A 21304-nucleotide genomic window follows, 5' to 3' on the forward strand; every position below is an offset into this window, starting at 1 on the left:
GCTGATTCAACTAAAAATGGAACAAGTGGACTGAATAAACATTTGAAAACTTGTCCTAAAAATCCAAATAAGGTTAACACTTCCAATTCTAAGTATAAACAATCAAATTTAAACTTTTCATTAGAAGGTGAAATGCGTGATGGGACAATTTGGACTTTTGATCAAGAGGTATCTCGAAGGGCTTTAATTGAGATGTTAATCCTTGATGAGCTTCCTTTTCGTTTTGTTGAAAAGGAAGGTTTTAAGATGTTTATGAAAAAAACCCAACCTTTATTTCGAGTTCCCTCCCGTAGAACAGTGACTAGGGATTGTTATGTAGTTTTTGGTGAAGAGAGACAAAAGTTTATGAAGTATTTGAAAGAAACATCACCGAGAGTTTGTCTAACCACCGACACATGGACTTCTATACAGAGAATAAATTATATGTGTTTGACAGTACACTTTATTGATAGTGATTGGCTTTTGCATAAACGAATTTTAAACTTTCAGGTTGTTACTAGTCATAAGGGTGACGAAATGGCCCGTTGTATTAGTAAGTGTTTGCTTGATTGGAAATTGGAGAAAATAATCACTATAACTGTAGATAATGCTTCTTCTAATGATGTCATGGTGAAAGAGTTACACAAATAAATGGTTAATTGGGGATCTAACATGAAATGTGGCAACCATCTTCACGTGAGATGTATGGCTCACATTTTGAATCTTATTGTGCAAGATGGCATGAAAGAAGTTGGTCCATCTATCAAACGTGTTAGGCAAATGGTAAAATATGTTAGACAATCTGCCACAAGAATTAGAAAATTTGCGGAATGTTGTGAACTAAAAAATATAGACAGTAAGAAGTCATTATGTTTAGATGTTTCAACCCGGTGGAATTCGACCTACTTGATGTTGGATGCCACACAATATTTTGAGAGTGCATTTGATAGGTTTGATCTCGAAGATGGTGGATTGTCAACTTATCTTGCTAATCATGTTTGTGAAGATGGAAGTGTTGCAGGTGTACTTGAAAGTGATGATTGGCAAAAGGTGAGAAATATGATAATATTTCTTAAAATGTTTTATGATTTAACTGAGAAGGTTTCAGGTTCACTCTACGTCACTTCTAATGGTCACTTTGAAGATATAGTTGAGCTTCACAATCATTTAAGAGAGTGTATGGAAGACAATGATCCTTCTTTGGCAAAAATGGGAGAAAAAATGAAAGAAAAGTTTGTCAAGTATTGGGGTGCTCCTGAAAAAATGAATAAAGTGCTTTTTATTGCCTCTATCTTAGATCCTCGTAACAAACTTGAGTATGTTGGCGACGCACTTGAGGATATGTTTGGAGATGATAAAGGGAATGAAATAAAAGATGAAATGATGACTTACATGAAATCTATGTTTGAAGAGTATGTAGCAAAATTCTCTAATGCATCTCGACGCTCATCTTCTCTTTTTGATTTATTGGGTCAGACATCGGATTTATCTATATCTAACAATAGGACAAAATCAACAAAAGTGAGAAATAGGATCCAAATGAAGAGGAACAAACAAGATGGTGCAGGTTTGGGTGGTAAGTCGGAGTTGGAAAAGTATCTTAGTGAAGAACTAGAGCCGAATGATGATGACGATAATTTTGATATCTTGTCGTGGTGGAAAGCTCATTCTCCTAGATATAAAATTCTTTCCGAAATGGCTCGTGATGTGTTGGCAATTCCAATTTCTAGTGTGGCATCGGAATGTGCCTTTATCACCGGGGGCCGTATTCTTGATTCATTTAGGAGTTTTTTGACTCCAAAATTGGTGCAAGCTGTTATTTGTCTTCAAGATTGACATCGAAATGAGCCTTATCCCATAAATATTGAAGAAGATTTTAATGATCTTATAAAACTTGAACTTGGTATGTTTTTCAGTTTTTGTATTTTATTTTTATATTTTTTTACTTTGTTTAATTGTTGACACGTTTTAAATTCTTTTTAGCTATGGATGATATTGACTTGCATTGTTCAAGCTGAAAAACAGTAAAAGCAAATTTTGGACTCTATTTCCTCTGCTGCTACTATGTCTGACTTTTGATTTTGGAGCTGCTTCAGGTGGTGGTGGTGTTGTGTGTAGTGTGCTGCTGCTGCAGGTAGTGTTGACTATTGTTGTGTTGCTCCTGCCAATTATTTCCTCTGCTGTTGACTGTTGTTGTGTTGCTCCTGCCAATTATTGGCTTATTGCTGCTGCAGGTGTACTGCAAGTGTTGTTGTTGCTGGTTGTTTCTTATTTTGGTGGTTGTTGTAGGGACCTGCTGCAGGAGGTGTTTTGTGTAGTGTGTAGTGTGATGCTGGTGGCAGTGCTGGGTGTAGTGTTGCAGGCTTGCAGCTTATTGCAGCTTATGTTGTTAGTTGTTGTTGTGTGTAGCTGTTGTTGCATGTTGTAGCTGTTGCTGCATGTTGTATGCTGTTGCAGGTGCTGTAGGGAGCTGCTGCTGCTTGGTGTATTGTTGCAGGCTTGCAGCTTATGTTGTATTGTTGTTAGTTGTTGTGTGTTGCAGCTGAAGGCTGAAGCACTTTGTTGTTGTTGCCTGTTGTTGCCTTTTAGTTTTAGGTTTTATTTTAAGATGGTTTGTGGCTACTTATCTTGTAAAAAAAAGTGCTTGCATTTGTGTTGATCTTATAAGATGCAGAAATTTGGGTATTACCGAATACCGTACCGAACCGAATTTTTATTTACCGATTACCGAATTACCGAACCGAAGTTTGAAAGTTCGGTATTTGGTATATACTTTGAATTACCGATTACCGAATTATCGAATGTAAATTTTGAAAATACCGAACCAAATACCGAACGCCCACCCCTAGTTGTTTCTTATTCTTGTTTTTTAGTTAGCACGTGTTATGATTAATTAGATTAATAATAGAAATTTCTTGTCTTGCTTGAAGTATAGTGACATTTTAGCAAATATGTTAAAGCTCTTAGTTTCGTCCATTATTTTTTTGAGTAGTTTTCTTTGACGATATAGATTTTCATGTTTTCAGTTTATTTTTTTTATCATGATTTAGATAATAAATGTATGTTTAAGTTATTATTTAGTTAGAACTTTCATGACCTAATTGATTTAACTCTTTCTTTGTGATTTGAGTTAGTGTAGCGTATATATTAATTCCGTGTCCTTTAGTTATTAGAATATATTTCTTCTTTCATTTTCTTTGTCTACATATATGCATGTTGTTAGTCACTTTTAGGATACTCCTTAATTTAGTGCTTTAAAATATCATGATATATTCCTTTGTTTAGCTTAAAATGAGTAGATGCTTATACGATTTTATTTTGGTGCATGTGATATCGATTTGAGTCCATCTTCGGACTCCATCCTTGCAGATTGTTGAGTTTTGATCAGTCATTGTGTTGCTCGAATTGTTGAAAAGTTAATAGAAGCTAAATTACAGGTTTTAAAGGCCGAGAGTGAGCTGTATACATCAGCTATACAACAGATACACAATATACAACATGCGATATACACGGATATACAGTATATATACACCAGATGTATACAAAAAGGGACATAGTGATCTCTCTCTCTCTCTCTCTCTCTCTCTCTATATATATATATATATATATATATATATCTTATTTTGCTTAATTAGTTCTAATTCTAACTTTAATTATTTAGTTTAACTTAATTTAATCCCCAAATGATGGATCATTTTGTGTCAAATTATTATCATCATTGTTATTTTAAATAAGTCGTCTTAATAGTCTCTCTTTACTTAGTCGTCTTTATTAAGTTTACATTTATTTATAGATTATTTCAAGTGTCTTAAGTTGATTTTATTATTCAAATGATTTAATCGTCTTTGTTACCTCCCCAAAGTTAGTTAAATAATTTTTAAATCGACGGATAACTGCATGTTAGCGGACAATTTGAGTACTAACACCTTCTCAAAATCGAAATTTGAACCCTTATCCATTTTCTCTAATTTTTAAGACTCAAATCTGTTAGGGTCATTAAAATTAATGTTTCTTGATTTTCCTTAAAAATAAAATGGCGACTCTTTTTTCTAAAATTGATTTTTTCTCTTATAGTTGAAATTAATTTTAAACCATTTTTTTCCGGACATAACACTCAGCATATCAGTTTATATGTTAAACAAGTTTATGAGAACTATTTAATATTTCAACATGTTCTTTAGAATCATGCCTATATGTTTGATATATTTTAGCACACTATTTGAGTAGAAATCGTGCCTATAGGACAAAAACAAAAAGTAGACAATTTGTAATTGTAATTTTCTGTCCATTAGACACCATGCCTATAGGTGTTGTGCAATAGTTTCAGCATGTCAGCTGCTTAGGTATTATAGACCCTTGTCAATTTATTTTCAGCATGCTAATTAAGTAGATATCATGTCTATAGGCCTTTATAAATATTTTTAGCATAATGTTATACTTAGAAATCATGTATATATGATTCTAATAAATATTTATCATGTTATTCTATTTTGAAACCATGCCTACAACTTTAATTAGTTTTCAGCATGTTATGTTATTTTGTAATCACGTCTATAGTATTTTAAATAAATTTTCAGCATGTTATTCATGTTAATAATTCAAATTGCGAAGATTGTCTCTCCTTTAGCATAATTAGAACTTACTCCCATATTAATGATAGTATTTTGCTCCCATGTTATTCAAGCTTCATATTATGAATTATATTGTTGATTATGCGTGCACACACTAAATTTTATCATAGCCTTCACAACTTGTATGCGTTTTCAAACATGCTAATTAATTCATCTAGAGACTTATTTGAGACTTTATGTGCTAATTGCTCGTCCTACTTATTTTGCTTGACGACGTGTCTAATTAGGAGGCCTATATTTTCATCAAGTCTAATTAGCAAGTCCAATGCCTCTTGGACATTGAGTTGTGACGTTAAGCACCTTTTATGACGCTAGTTTTATTATTTCTTACGATCGCTTTAGGATTATAATAATAAATGAACCTAGGAGGGGTAGGGGTAGATAGGCCCCTCAGAAATGATGAAAGGTGGTTTGGACAAACTTTTATATTTGTCTTCCGTTAATAAGCTTGACGCTGATCCGAGTAGGATATAAATTAATTTAGTTTTGTTAGATCCTTAATTATTTAAATATTTAAATATATTTATTTATATTTATTTGGGTTAGTGTAACTAAAAAATTATTATTTTCTTTCTATATATAATTGTGCAAATTTCTGTCTTCTCACTTGTCTACTTTGTTCCTTCATGTTTTATGTTAATTAACATTTAGTTTCTATTCTTTTACTTCTTTTATTTTAAATATTCTCTATCACCTTAGCCATCTATTAGTTAATAAAAATAAATAAGAGACCTTTATTTGATACAATTTTTACCCCCACATAATTTGTAAGATTCGACCGGGACCCATCTTTGTGGACCTCGAAAGGTGCCTAACACCTTCCTTTTGAGGTAATTTGAATCTTTACCCTAACTCTGGTAGCATTTGACCTTTTAAATTATTTTATTTGTTATTTAGTATAGAATGGTTCCCTGACGCACCTTTAATTCGTTAGGTGGCAACTCATCTCTTTTTAAATTCTAAAAAGAGTTGTCACGTCGTTACAATCCCATTTTGAGAAAAATGGAGCGCGACAAGTTTCAAACCCATTTTCACGATTTGGATCATCTTCAAATTAAAAACCCCCTCTCCAAATTCCAAACCGCCAATGATCACAACAAATCTTCATCTATCTCACTCTCCAAATTCAATTGGTTACGAAGGCAGTGTGAGTGTTGGAATCACAAGTCTCTCCATCTAAAACCCCTATTTCATCCTAATCCAGTCCATTTGAGGTGTGCAAGTAAGTTCACTCACTGAATACTTGTGTAATTTAGGTTAAGGCTCGATCTTCATGTCAAAAATGATTGTTAGGGGTGGTCTTGAATGGATCAAATGCAATTGGTACTATATTGAGTGTATTTTGTTTGTTTATTGCATGGGAATAAAACATCATTGTCAAACTGAACTGCTTGCGGACAAAGGCATGTTCACGGTCCGTATTTCACTCACGGACAGTGGATATGCTCGTTGTCCCCTCAATGGGAAAATTTTCTAAGTGAAGGACCATGGGAAGCTTTATGGAATATGAACCTCTTTACGGACCGTTGAGTCAACCGTTAGCCAACACTTAGAAACATTTTTTATGATTAAATCACTAGTAAACTTTCACGGCACCATTCACGGGCTGTGTAACCTTTAAGGGCCCGTGAAGACCCACCGCATAAAAAAATGGAAAATTGAAAAAACACTAAAAAAAATTAGTTTGTAATTCCAATTTTGTATGCGATTGCCCTATGATGGATTGAGCGACGACATTCTTAAGGGAATCTTTATGCTTATATAATTTTGGGAAAGTCTAAGTACCCATTTAATTTCTTGCATTATATTTTGTAAATTCTAACTGTCTCCTCTATAGGTACAATGGGGCTTAAACGTCAGACTTCTAAATCATGACTTTATGGTTAGCCATCTGATAATTCAGCCAACGAATCAGATAACGAGTCAGGTAATGAATAATCTAGTGGTTTTAATGTACGGTGCACAACGACCGCCTACCCTCACTCACCCTATAACACCAGGACTAAAGTCATTGCGGAGGCCAAAACCGCTCACTCCAGTCTGAAGAGGAGGCAATGGGTTTGGGAAATGAGGAAGCTGACAGCAAAGACAGTATTAAGAGGTTTGCGGCCTCTAGAGAATCTGATGTGGTCACTCAAAGAGTGCTAGTTGACTTCTTGAGGAACAAATGGACTGTGTCGGGGTCCCAACAAATATTTCATCATGGCTTGTCCAAATGTTCCCTCGGCCTTAGCCAGCGGGCTATAATACTAGAGATTCAGGTTTGCACCAACAACATAACTTCAGTGCCTGAGATGAAAGAGTTGTTCGATCGGTATTAGTTAGAATGGATGAGTACACCCCAAGGCTACTACAATAAGCGGATCACACAAGACTTCTATGCTACCATTGGTTCCACACTGTTAAACTCCATCACTAAGAGTCCTCGAGGAAGAAAAAGAAAGACATAAATTTAAAGTTGCCACCATTGGAGGATGTCCAGATGAAGGGTGTTCGAGTTGACATTTTGGAGGCCACTATCCTCCAGTTCTTACATGGTCCAAATTACACTCCGCATCTGACGGGGCTATATGATCACAGAAACTACTTGGTTATGCATGAGGAGAAGATAGATGATCCTACTTTTCGGGTTGATATTCTGAGGTGGATAGCACAATGCATTGCTATTGAGGGTGCTGAGGCATCTTGGGTGACGATCCCGAGATAGTTGATTACAAAGGCATCCCTCATTTTTGTGACCAAATTTTGGTGGGTCATTATGTGTGCTTGCCTGAGGCCAATAATTAATAATAACATTCTCCTCCTATCCCAGGCATCCTTGGCCACATGTATCATGGCTCGGTATGCTTTAAATGTGGATTGTTTGACTACAATTGAAATTTGAGATCGAGAACTCAATGAAAAAGCCATACTGCCTTTTCTATGTTTGATTTAGAAATTGTGTGGGAATGTTGGAGTCCTTATTAGCCGGTTCCACAAATATTGCATTGATCAAGTATGTCGATAACCCACTCTATAAGGTTAGGACATCTCAAGCCACCATCTCAGTCATTATCATACCAGGTTCACTTTATGTTTGGAAGGGGTCCCTACTGCTTTACCTACCAATGAGGCTTTTGAGTAGCTCGAGGAAGAGAGTGGTGACCATGCCATATGAGTTTTTTTCTCGGTTGGTAGCTTATCAAAAATAGACAAGGGCTTTATTAGACCAGGTTATTGAGAGACTCCCACAGGTGGTCCAAACTCAGGTACAACAGGTTGAGGGCCGACTTCGCGCTAACCTCAGACGAGAGATTAATGTTTTATATGGGCGAGTAAATGGCCTTGAGTCATACCTCACCGAGCTGATTGATAGTCTGGGCAGTCTAGAGGTTGAGTCCATGAAAACATAGTTGGCAGCACTACGTGAGGACTTGGCTATGCTAAAAAAGAAATATATCACTATTGCTCCTCCGATAGTTATTGATATACTGATGTAACTATTTTCTGCCCCTCTGGAGACTACGGGGCTTGATAAGGTGTGAGGCACAAGACTGGCATCAAAGCTTGATAAAAAAGGCAAGGGCAAGAAACGTCATGATAAATCGAGTCCTCTAGATGACACTCCAAAGGTTGAGGCCAAGCGCATTCAGAAGGTAGGACGAGTTTTGAGATGGTAATTAAAAGAAAATGAGGAAATATATCGGTAGCAGGTCGAGGCTGCATGAGTTGGAGCTTCAGTGAGTGGAATTTCTCCAGCTCAGACTTCTGAGATTCCATTTATTGAGACTACCACTAGAGGGGTGCCTTCAGGCACACCCACTCTTTCTACGGGCGATAACCCTTTGGGCGAGCCTACATCATTGAGTGCATTGGCCACCATTGGTGCCACGTTTGAGACACTAACTGATGCCTTGGGCATTGTAGGTATGATCACCTATGTTGTTTTACTTTTTAGCATCTTAACGTGCATTGGAGATAATGCACAACTTTTTGATGGGGGATGGGGCATCCTAGCCGTTTGAGAGTTTTTCTTTCCATGTTTTTTTCCCAAGTGTATTATTTAGTAGAACTGGTATGTTTAGGATATTTTGTTGTGTAAATACAAGTAGTCTATTGAAGTATACATGTAGCCCGTGAATTTGACACATATGCTTTGAATTGAATAAAAATGACCCTGTCTGAATTTTGAAAAAGGCTATGATGTGTTTGTTACTTGACTGTGAAAGTTGACTTGTTAGGATCTTTATAGGACATTTTACTTATTGAATTTTCGATCAAATGCTAGCTAGAACATGACTATGTCGATTGGTACTAAATAGTGTCGGATATGTGCCATGTGTGTGAGAGCTGAATTCCCTAATTTGAAAATTGCATATGTAAACTAAAACTTGCCTGATTAGTCTCACTGAAATGATTGAATAACTTGAATAGGAAAGGATCATAGGCCGTTGTTGAAAATAATCCACTTAGCCTAAAAACAACCAACCAAATGAACTTGTATCTTTTAAAAGTTTGAGCCTGAAAAAAGAACTTTTCTTCGAAATAATACAATTCACTTCGAAATATCTTAGCCCTGGTCCCTCTTAGGACAATGTGCACCTCAACTCAGGCTAAAAGCCTAATTGGAGGGTGGCTTCTATAAATGAAAGCGAAAAAAGTTGGGTATGAAAAGAAGTATATAACGAGAGGAAAAAGAAAAGAATTGGGCTGTGGCCTCAAGTAAAATAAAAAATAAGAGCAGAATAGCAGAAAAATAAATAAATACCTAAGTCATTGTAGTGTCTTGGAGGGGAAAACAGTCACTTATATCCTAAATGTATCCTACCCAAACCCGAGCCTATATTACAAGCAAATAAATTCCTATTGTGATTCTAAATGAGCTATTCGAAAGTTAAAGTATAGAAAATAAAGACAAACATATGGTGTGTATATGTGCATTAATTGAGCTTAGTTTGAGAGCGTGAGTGATATCATTCCAGTCTTTGTTTTGTTTATATATATCGTGAGAGAGACTTCTTTGTGGTGAGGGAACTATGCCTGCATTGTTTGGTTGCTAATTTGACTAGTACATTATTGTTTACATTGGTTTGTTGATTGTGAGAAGTGTCGTAAATCAATTTTTGTGACTTGGTAGGAATTTTTGGTGCATTGCATAGCCGAGTTGGTAAATAAATGAAAAAAGGCCATGTACTTTGTGTTTGGGGCTGCTGTATATCTTTTAATAGTCGTTTGTATTTGTTCGTCATTGTGTTCTGTGTAGTTGTCATTTCTTGAGGTCAAACAACGGTTCTAAGTTGAGGGATTTGATGTGTCATGTATTTATGACACTTTCATTGCTAAAAAAATGAATTAGCGTGGGTTCCAAGTGTGTTTTTGTAAATATGATGTGTGCTTTTTTTTGATGCAGGAAAACTAAGTCCTGCACGAGGTTGGGCTAAATTGTTGAGTTTTTGCTAAAAAGATCACTGCAGCTGTAGCTTCACGAATTCCTCCATGGGTCGTGAACCTTTTTACGGCCCGTGGAGTTGGCTGTTAAAGTGGATATAGTATATATGAGTTCAAAAAGTTTTGCCCAAGTGAAATCCTACGAGACCCTTAACGGTCCGTGAAAATCATTATAGTTCGTGGAACGCGATCATGAAAGCGAAGCAATAAATGTGTTGCAAAAAGTTCAAGTCAAGTCCCATGAGACCTATCATGTGCTTTGCAAAGTGTAATGGGTCATCAAAAGAAACATAAAGATTATACTGAGAAGGTTCAGGAACAATTCGAGGCAACCCACACCAAGCCCTGAATGAACCATTGTGCCCTGAACGGGCCGTGAAGATTGGCTGTGGAGTGGTGAACCCAGAGGCAGTTGAAGCTATGTCAAAGACCACGAAAGATCTCTACAAGGTGTGATAGGACCACGGTCTGTGAATAGTTAACGTGAATCGAGCTGACATAAGTTTTTCTACTTTGTTTAGGATTTGGTTTTGTACTTTGGAATACCCTATTTTATGTTAGAGGTCATGCACTTTTACTGATTTTTGAGTATTGACTATTGACTATTGTGTGAAGCATATTTTCGAACCACTTTTGGAAATCAAACGTAAATACAAGTTTTCGTTCATTTCTTGATTCATTATTCGTCCATTCATCCAAGATTATCTATTGCGTAAACGTAAGTATTGTTCTATGAATTCTACACTAATTCTTAACACTTTGCTTATTAATATTAGTAGCTAAAATGGAATAACAAAGTAGGAAAACATATAGGTGATTTTCGTTCATTGTTCAAACATGCATTATTGTTATCTTCATCTTGTTTTTCTTTTAATGAGTGCATGCGTTAGTACTCACCTATATTCATTACTTGCTCAAGAGAGGGGTAGTGATTAGAAAAAGATAACTACAATGGAGTATAAAAGCTACAAGCCTTAGTCTAAGAACTTGAGTCCAAGAGGGAATAATTTTCTGAGGTCAAAAGCAAGGGTTAGATAGATATACATTCGGAGACCAGAAGGTAAAAGAATAAAATTTATCTAATAGGGACAAAAGGCGTTTAGATGTCCATAACTTTCTAGACTTTGCATGCGCCGCATTGAAATGGTATCACCAATATGAGACGTCTACTGAGTTACATATCATGGGAAACATAGTCCTAACTACCTTCTCATATTTTTAACCCTTTATGTTTGTTTTACTTTGTTACTATGAACATTGTTACTTGATATTGGAATTAAAACCCAAAACCCAATTTACTTTATGCAATTTTGACTTTTGAGACATAGTGACTATAGCTGAACACAAGTGCTAGTAGACTTATTTCCTCTACATTCCTTGTGGGTTCGACTCTAATCTAGTTGGGTTCTATATTTGACATGCGATACTTTGTACTTCTTAATTGGAGTGTAAGTTTAGGCATATTAGGGTTGCATCCCTATTTTTCTATACTCGGTATAATAACTTTCTAGTTCTAAGGGGTTTATTTTCGCAACAGATTTTGATGACTACTTGAGTTTATGGGAACTCAAGATTTATTTATTTAAAATTTTTCACTCTTTAAAATTACATGACTTATTTTGAAAATAGTGTTGTTGGGCTAGTTTGGGCTTGGTAAATGGTTCTCCCACAAGAGAGTTAGTGTGAGTGCCACTCGCTGTGGGTCAGAGTTGTGATAAAGTTGGTATCAGGGCCCTAGGTTCGTTGATCTCGTTGTATCAAAATGAGTCTAGTAGAGTCTTATGGAATAGTATGGAGACGTTTTGTCACGCCCCGAGAGGGTACCCTAGGCGTGGCCGGCACTCAGAAACCATCTCTGACCTCTGAAAGAACCACTTGGTCTCATCACTTATTCATTCATCAGCGGAAGACTTAATAAGAATACTTATATGGGCTCTCCATTAACAACATCTAATGAAAGAATAATTTTTTTTTAGAAGAAGTAGTTTCAAAGGAGAACTACTCCAATTACATCATTAAACTCTATCTATGAAGCCTCTAATACTCTTAGATGGTGCCAATGACATGTCCATGGCTACCTTAAAAGAAACATAATACTCAACAATAATTAAAGGATAAAGAGTTCCTCCGAATATAAGGACTCACCAAATAACTGAAAAATAATGTTCTTCAACGAAGCGCCTGTTGAGGATCTCTAACACCTGTATCTGCATCATAAAATGATGCAGGTCAAATGACGTCAGTACGTGGAATGTACGAGTATGTTAAATGACAGGAAGGTAAGGACAAATATCAAGAAACTCCTCTCAAGAAAACTCAGCTCAGAACTCAACATCATCTCAACATCAATATGTAATGCAAGTTTAAAATATAATAATAAAAATAATAGTAACAAGAAATGCTTACTCAATTGGGAGTTTCTCTAACCGATAACCATCACTTATGAGCTAGCGATGATACAACGAAGCGATGTCGTTGCCACATCCATCCAATACCTTGCCAGGGTAAAGGACATCACCATCTTGGATCCACTCATCAAAGTCTTCTTTTTGGGACTTAAGAGGCATAGCCTCCATCCTACGTTGGCTACGTAGTTCTGGAGTTTGAGTCAATTAAACTCTTACCCAACTCGGTGCTCAATACTACTCCCAAAATATGTGCTCATATTAAACTCATCATCTAGTCTGATTGGACTTTAATTTAAATCATCAAACTCATCTCATTTCATGTTCATCAATCATTATACCTCCAAAAACATTATTTACATCTCATCAAAACATCTTGCTCAAAATATCATTTGCTCAAATTCATTCAAACTCAACTCTTTTGCTCTTTCAAAACTTAATAAAATACATATATAGTATTAATTCATATAACTTTCTTTTTATCAATGAAAATAATAAAAAGCCAATATCTTTACTCAAAACATGTATAAAAATATTCATGAACATCAAATCAATTAGGATTCATGGGAAAGTAGCCATGGATAATAATTCCAATAATATGAGAGATAACAATAATAATATTAATGCATAAATATATCAAACTCAATAGAAGAAGAATTAATTTATTTAGAATTCAAGATTTGGATAAAACTCAACTATAACTCAATTATAATGAATTTAAATATTGGGCGCATGGACGAACTCAATCCAATGCTATGAAAGCCTTACATACCTTAAATCGAAAGCTTTACTTCGAATTGGAACACTCTTGGACCCCTAGCCTTTTCTTCTCGCCGGTTTATTTTGTGTACTACCCGGAGTATAAGAATCACCAGAGTAGTATTTTTATACTACTAAAACTAAAACTATATTTGAGAAGGAGTAAAGAAGTATATATAGAGAAGAGTTGCTTAAGAAAGCTTGGTGAATAAAATGAGGAAATAAGGTGGGTATTTATAGGTGTGGAGGAGGGACCTAACAATAAATAAACATAATCATAAAGGATGATCTTGAAAATTCAATGGAGAATTTTGATGTCATGGATGATGTCAAATGGTTCTAGATCTTTCTATGGTAGGTGAGATGAAATCTCTTTTAACGGAATATCCGTTTTCGAAGCTGCGTTTGAATAAGATAAATTCCTTATTAGGATTTGGTGTCTTCATAAAAATTGTAGATATAAAAGTCTAGTTTCAGTTAGTTCAAGAATCATCTAATTTGGAGCATTCTACATCGAGATATAAATTTTATTCTACAAATACTCCATTCCATCACAGCACTATATCTTACAAAGATTAATTTATTTGATCTATTGAAACTCCAAATATTAAGATATGTTCTTCATGAAAGTTGTAGGTAATGATGTTGTGGTTACTCAAAAATTTGAATCACCTAATTTGGACTATCCTATGAAAAGTTATGCCCAAATTACTTTAGGCATGAGAGAACATGATCAAAATACTTTTAGAACATGGTCAAAATACTTTAGAACATGATCAAAATACTTTAGAACATGATCAAAATACTTTAGGCATGAGAGAACATGATCAAAATACTTTTAGAACATGATCAAAATACTTTAGAACATGATCAAAATCTTTAGGCATGAGAGAACATGATCAAAATACTTTAGAACATGATCAAAATCTTTTCATGCCTTCATATAAGGACTTTTGATAAATCAAACTTTTGATAAATCAACAATTTAATGCATTTAAAAGCCAATATAAGTTAATATAAGATAGGTAATTAAATTTCAAATATTTAATAATCTATGCATTTGGAATCATGATATGAAAAATCCATAAAATTTCATGCTTGAATTAAATAGAAAACTTTGATAATTCATTTGAACTTCATGAAAGAAAGGATCCATGAATCAATAATATTTAGGGGGTGTTACACGTTTGTACTTATCTTCAAGAGGCTACATGACTTTAGAAAATCTCTCCCTTTTCTTTTCTCTTTCATGATATGACTTGATTACAATTGGTATCAAGCGATCTAAATCAATATCTAACTCCTTCACTCTTCTGTCCAAAAATGGTTAACAAGAGATGTAAGCAGAAGAAGGCATCAGTGCCCAACATTCCATCCATCTGAGGAACTGCAGCAAATGGACAAACAATTGGAGCTTAGGCTATAGGCATTGTGGGAATGGCTCCAATGCCGACCAACCCACTTAAAAAGTCATGATCCACTAAGCTAAAATCGGGTCTAGAGGGGGAAGACCTATAACCCCAGCTTGTGCATCCTCATTCCTTGCTCATTATCAGACAATCACTTATTCACAAACTTCGTGTGGGGAAAATAGTTTCACCTGTTTAGTATCATCTTTTACCTTAACCTCTATATCCTCTTCTACCTCAACCCAGGGTGAGGGAGGGGCATCTTTTCTAGTACATCCTCAACTTGAGCTTCACCCCTGGCGAGCGATGCCCTTCCCCGGCCTCTACCACATTCCTTTCTCCTGCCCCTACCTCGACCATATTTGGCTTAATAGGAGCTACGGGCCGGACACCATTGTAACGTGTGTTAATCATCCACGGACAAGAGAGTAAACGAGGTTAGATACCAATTTAGATCATCAGATACCAATTAGAATCAAATTATATCACGAAAGGAGAGAAAATAGGGAAATTGTTTCCAAAAGTCCGATAGCCTTTTGAAGAAAAGTACAGACGTCTTTTTATTGTTCTGCAAGACTCTATTAGACTCATTTTGGTACAACAAAATCAACGAACCTAGGGCTCTGATACCAACTTTGTCACAATCCTGACATACCGTGATTGACACCCACTCTAACCCTCTGGTGAAAGAACCACTATTACAACCCAAACTAAGTAGCAATAACAAGAAACAAACAATTTATCCGAATTATAATAAAATACCAAATTCATGATCCTAATCCCCAACTAGGGCTTTTTCCACAATTATTTTCAAGCCAAAATCCTCCCCCAATGATGATCAAACATGATTCTAAGTTCTAAGAATCAAAATTCGAATTAGGGGAATAATTAACTTATCTTTGGCGCGGAAATTTATAGAAAATCAATGGAGAACTTTCCTAGGTCACCTCTTAGCTCTTAAGAATGGTTTTTGCATAAAAATAACGTTTCTAGGGATTTTCCCCATTTTGTCCCGACTGGCCCGCCACATCGGGCCCTATCCCGCCACAACGGCCCGCCCTAGCTGGAATAATCCTGCTCTGGCAGGATGTGCGGAGAAAGAAGGTTAGGATTTGAGTCCCAAGCTCCCATTTTGCAACACACCCTCAACCCATGATGTTCTAAATTCAATACTTCACACCAAGATCAATTACGGGAGTTCTACTTGCTCGAATTCGATTCCGTAAAGCCATACAGGCTCTGTATCATTTCGTCTATCAACTTAAATGATCAAACTCAGGATTCAATCTCCCATCCATTACCGAATTATTCTAGACCTCGCTTGACTCAAATTTCGCCCAAATCTAGCCTGAGCTCAAAAATTTTAAATTATTACTCAAAAAAATTTTGGCTCAATTTTCTTCACCATTGGCCTATCCATAACGAAAGGAATATGTCATTACAACTGAAATATTGGTGGCGATAGTGCCTAGGTTAGAGGACTGGCAACGAGCAAAGGGTTAGATGAAGACCGAAGAAGAGGGAAGCGAAAACAAAGAAAAAGAAAAAAAGTTAACAAAATAAGAAAAAACATAAATGAAAATAAAGATTAAAAATTAAACAAATTTAACATGTGGCAAACAATGACTGGTGCATGATTGCTTTTCTTTTCTTCTAATTGAGGTTGGCTAAAAAGTGGAATATTTATATCACTTTTAAATTGTTCAAGTAGTTATTGGGACTCATGCAAAGTTTAAGTGTCTTTCTAAAAAAAAGTGTTATAATTAAAGGGAATAATTATGTATTCTCCAAATCAAATATTTATACTTGTCCCTTTTTTTTGTCTTTATTATTATTTTTCAAGTGCAAAATTTGGCGTTACATCTACATGATTGACTTTCATTTATAACTCAAATATATTAATCCTCAGGATACCTCGTGATTAATTATAAAGTAATACGATCACAATTCCTTAATCATAGGGTAATCTTTTGCAAATCTGTTTGGTATCTCTTAATTTGTTTGTATTGACGATTTTACAATTTTATCGGGAACATGTTTCATTAAAAATATTATACAATATTATTTACATTATAACAATGTTTAATATTTTAGTAGAAAGGGCCTCCCCTTTATTATTAATATCAGCATTATTAATGTAAACATTATTAATATATCATATTTAATATTATTTTTATACACTCTATCAAACGTATCTAACATTTATGTTTACGATAATTATTGCAACAGACACCCACGGAACATATGCTTTTTTTGAGAACGCAAAATCAAACATACTCTAATGTTATCATATCTTCCAAATATAAGTATGTAAAATTTAAAAAAATAATAAAATATGACTAGTGATGCTTCACTAGTATTTGCTGACACAGTTTGGCAGCTAGCTCGTATAGTACATTAACTAAAAAACAAACTATCCAACCCATATAATATGATAATGATCCCATTGTATAAGGTGATAATATATTTTCTCTCAAGATAGAAGGATGTGATTGTGTGAGAACAAAAATTTCACATTAGAATATAAAAAATTAAAAAGAAGCTAGATATAAATTGTATGAATATCCTTATTTGTGTGAGTTTTTTGGAAAAAAAAATTGTGCAAGTTAAGCTCAAAGCGGATAATACTATATTATATTAAGAATAATTGTAAATTAATGTCTAACAACTAGTTTAAGTTTGTAATTTGACGGGACGCAGATAAAAATGTTGAAGTTGATGATGTAGGGCTCAGTAGACTAGTTTTACGAGCCAAGATAGCTAAGAGACACACATACAAGAAGCAACAAGCTTTTGAGCTCTGATGGTCATAAATACTCTAACAATATGGACAACTCGCAATGAATCCCCCTATAGGCGCATGTGAGGGTGAGCCACGTAGAACTTAGTTCAAGGAGCTTGTTGATAGGCCAATTGTTGCAGGGCTTGTTGATGGATTTTTTGAAACTTAGTTTGAGAGGGAGATTGTTAGTATGCAAACAAGAAAGGGAAATTTACATAAATATATTATATTAAGAAAATATTTATTATTTATGGCAATAATATGTTTTTTACTGAACATTTAAATACATTTATAATACAGTTTTAATATAATTTTAATACATATTTGTGAGAATAATTTATAAAACTCATATAATACAAGTTCTATTCATGGATAATATATTTATCACACTTTAATACACTTATAATACATTGTGTCAATTTCTTACCAAACAAGTATAATCTATTTTAAAACATTTATAATACATTTATATTGTATACATAATTCACTTTTAATACATGACAAATAAATCATAATATTACTATATATTGCTATAGATGGTAATAAATAAAAAATATCGCTAAAATCAGTATTTATTGATTAAAAAATCTTCTCTTTGTTAATTTTTTCAACAAAAAAAATCATATTTGTTGTTGAAAAGAAATATAAACCTACGTATAAAGTGTATGAATATTGGCTTTTTGGGGAACAGCGTCCGGATTCTATTAGGTAGACAATATCATGTTACAAATATTATTTTGTCTTACCCCAATAAAGACTTGAAACTTAAATGATGTAAAAAAAATATATCAAATAATCACAAATAATGGGTAAAACACTTGGCATTTTAAAAAGCAAATCCACTATATGAGGTGCCTAGAGCTAATTTTTTTATTTATTTAATAAAAGTGAAACTCAAAAGAAAATTTACAAGGGGGACTATATTTTACTTTACTAATCCTGTTGAGGTGTAAAAAGCTCTACTCATTAGCATGTATGTAAAAAATAAGAAAAAGAAAAGAATAAAATATTCTATGATCATCACAGAATTCACAACGTACTCTATAATGATATTATAAATGAAAATACTTAAATAGTGAAAAATTAAAATAAGTAAGAATGTAGATCAAACCCTTATTTCTCTGAAATTGTGAAATCTTCAAGGGCATGTAGCCAAATTTGATTCTTTACCTAGTCTTCTTCTCTAACCACTCCAATTTTTCTTGATACTACATCAATGCTTTTTGGATATATTGGACCTTGTTGATGTAGTTGAACCTTGTCTCCTTGTGTTTTTCCACTCTGATGATAGTTTCCTCAGAACAATCTCCTCAGATACTTTATCATCCCAACTATGTTTTCTTTAATGAGGCTTTTTTTTCTTAAATCCTCTCCCTTATTGCCTAGGTGAAATATCTTCATCCTTAGCCACATTAGCAATGCATTAATCCAATACTTTATTCTCATTTTCTTCATTAAATATATCAAATTCCAAATTACCGCCAAAAGCTTCCAATGGATCTTCCACTAAAGCTCCTAGGTTATACCTCTTGGCCACTATTTCAATAGGCTTTCTTTAAGTAGGACTATCTGTTGGGTTTAATTGATAGGTTGAATGAGAAATTGAGGGAAAAAGAAGTGGAGAGGAAATGATATGTTCTCTCTTATTTTATTAAATAAACTTTGGTCCCACATAGGTGGTGGAAATGAAAAATCTCCTACTTAAAAGTAGAAGCACTCCTTCATGTTGCTAAAGGATCAAGAAGAGGGTCTCCCCTCGCGCCGTCGTCGTCGTCGCTCGCTCGGCTATGGCTACGGCTACGGCTACGGCTACGGCTACGGCTACGGATAATCTTTTTGGACCAAATTTTCTTTAATTTTTTAATTAATTAATATTATTTATTTATTTAATTAATTAAGTGGAAAAAAAATAAGAAAAAAAAATCCTGACCCGCGACCCGGTTCTTTCCCGGATTAATTTGAAATTTCCCTCCGTTTTTTCCAACGGATTTTTGAAAGGTTGCAACCTTGTCCGAAAAGTTGCAAACCTTTTCTCAACAGGCAAACCTTTTCCGGTGCCTTTTCTTAAAATGTGTAAACAATCTATATGTATCTGTTAATCCTCAGAATGTTCCATATGAAATTCTGAATATATACCATCTTCTTCTTCTTTCTGCACTTCCTAAAACTCATGTGAAATACAACCATCAAGTGGTTCGAAGTCATCAAAGATTTGCAGTACCTCAACTTTGGTGAGTAAATCGTTCTATCCTGAGAGGAAAGATTCCAAAACCTCGGGTACTTTGAGGGGAATAATTTCCTTAAGGACACACTGTGCAGTCAGTGGGCTCGATTTTGTTCTTGCATTAAATTTCCAGATTTTGTGTTTTATTACTTTTAGTTGTTGTTACTATTTTAATATTTTTTCAATATAGTTTACTAACAATCTTAAGGAAATTACTATTATTATTGAAGAGTATAAAAACTTCGTTGGAATATTAAAGTTCATACTTGTACAACGATTTGAAGAGTATAAAAACTTCATCGTTGTTTTTTGTAAAAGGTCTGATATTCTGAAATATTAAGACAGTTTGTCTATTTTGATAGTGAAAAGAAATGACAAGTGATACTGCTACTACTTCTGCGACTGTTGCTGCAACAAGCCGCACTTCTGTGCCACCGGCAGAAAAATTAGGAAAATTTTCTAGAGCCAACTTCAAAGAATGGCAGCAAAGGGTGTTCTTTTGGCTTACCACTCTTGGTATGCAGAAGTTCACTAACGAAGATCCTCCTGTGCCCACTGCTGATATGCCGGCCAATGAAAATTTATGATTACTGAGGCATGGACACAAGCAGATTTTCTATGCAAAGGCTACATCCTAAGTGCTTTGGATGATAATTTGTATAATATCTATAGTACTGTGAAAACTTCTAAAGAATTATGGGATGCACTTGAGAAGAAGTACAAGACTGAAGACGCATGCTTGAAAAAATTTGTGGTTGCTAAGTTCCTAGACTATAAAATGATAGATAGCAGAACTGTTGGAACCCAAGTTCAAGAACTACAACTTATTTTTCATGACCTTATTGCTGAAGGTATGGTAGTTAATGAAGCATTTTAAGTGGCTGCGATGATAGAAAAATTGCCTCTCGTGGAGAGATTTCAAAAATTATCTAAAGCACAAGCGTAAGGAAATGAAGTTGGAAGATCTTGTGATTCGTCTCAAGATTGAGGAAGATAACAAAAAAGCAGAAAAGAAGTTGCGTGGAAATTCAACAATTATGGGAGCGAACATCGTTGAAGATGCTGCTCCAAAGAATAAGAAAAGGAAGCAACCTTTTGGAAAGAATCAGGAGCAGAACAAGAAAAAGTTCAAGGGCAATTGTTATAATTGTGGAAAAGTTGGACACAAAGCTCCAGATTATCGTCTTTCGAAAAAGGTCAAGAGAAAGGGACAAGCCAATATGGTGGAAAATAAAGAAGGTATTGATGATCTGTGTGCAATGCTATCATAATGCAACCTAGTAGGTAATCCCAAAGAATGATGGCTTGATTTGGGAGCTACTTCGCATGTGTGTGCAGTCCGAGAAGCCTTCTCTACTTATTCCCCTGCAGCACCTGATGTAACGATCTATATGGGAAATTCTGCAACTATAAAGATTGAAGGATATGGGAGAGTATTTCTGAAAATAACATCCGGCAAGGTGGTGACACTGAACAAAGTGTATCATGTTCCAGAAATGCGAAAGAATTTGGTGTCTGTCGGCCTTCTTATCAAGAATGGATTCAAGTGTGTTCTAGTTTCAGACAAAGTAGTTGTCAGTAAGAATGAAATGTATCTAGGAAAAGGCTACCTCACTGAGGGTCTTTTCAAACTAAATGTAATGGTTGTTGATGATAATAAAGTTCAAGCTTCTTCTTACTTACTTGAG

The sequence above is a fragment of the Solanum dulcamara genome, chromosome 12 (genome assembly GCF_947179165.1).
Source record: "Solanum dulcamara chromosome 12, daSolDulc1.2, whole genome shotgun sequence".
Classification (NCBI taxonomy): Eukaryota; Viridiplantae; Streptophyta; class Magnoliopsida; order Solanales; family Solanaceae; genus Solanum; species Solanum dulcamara.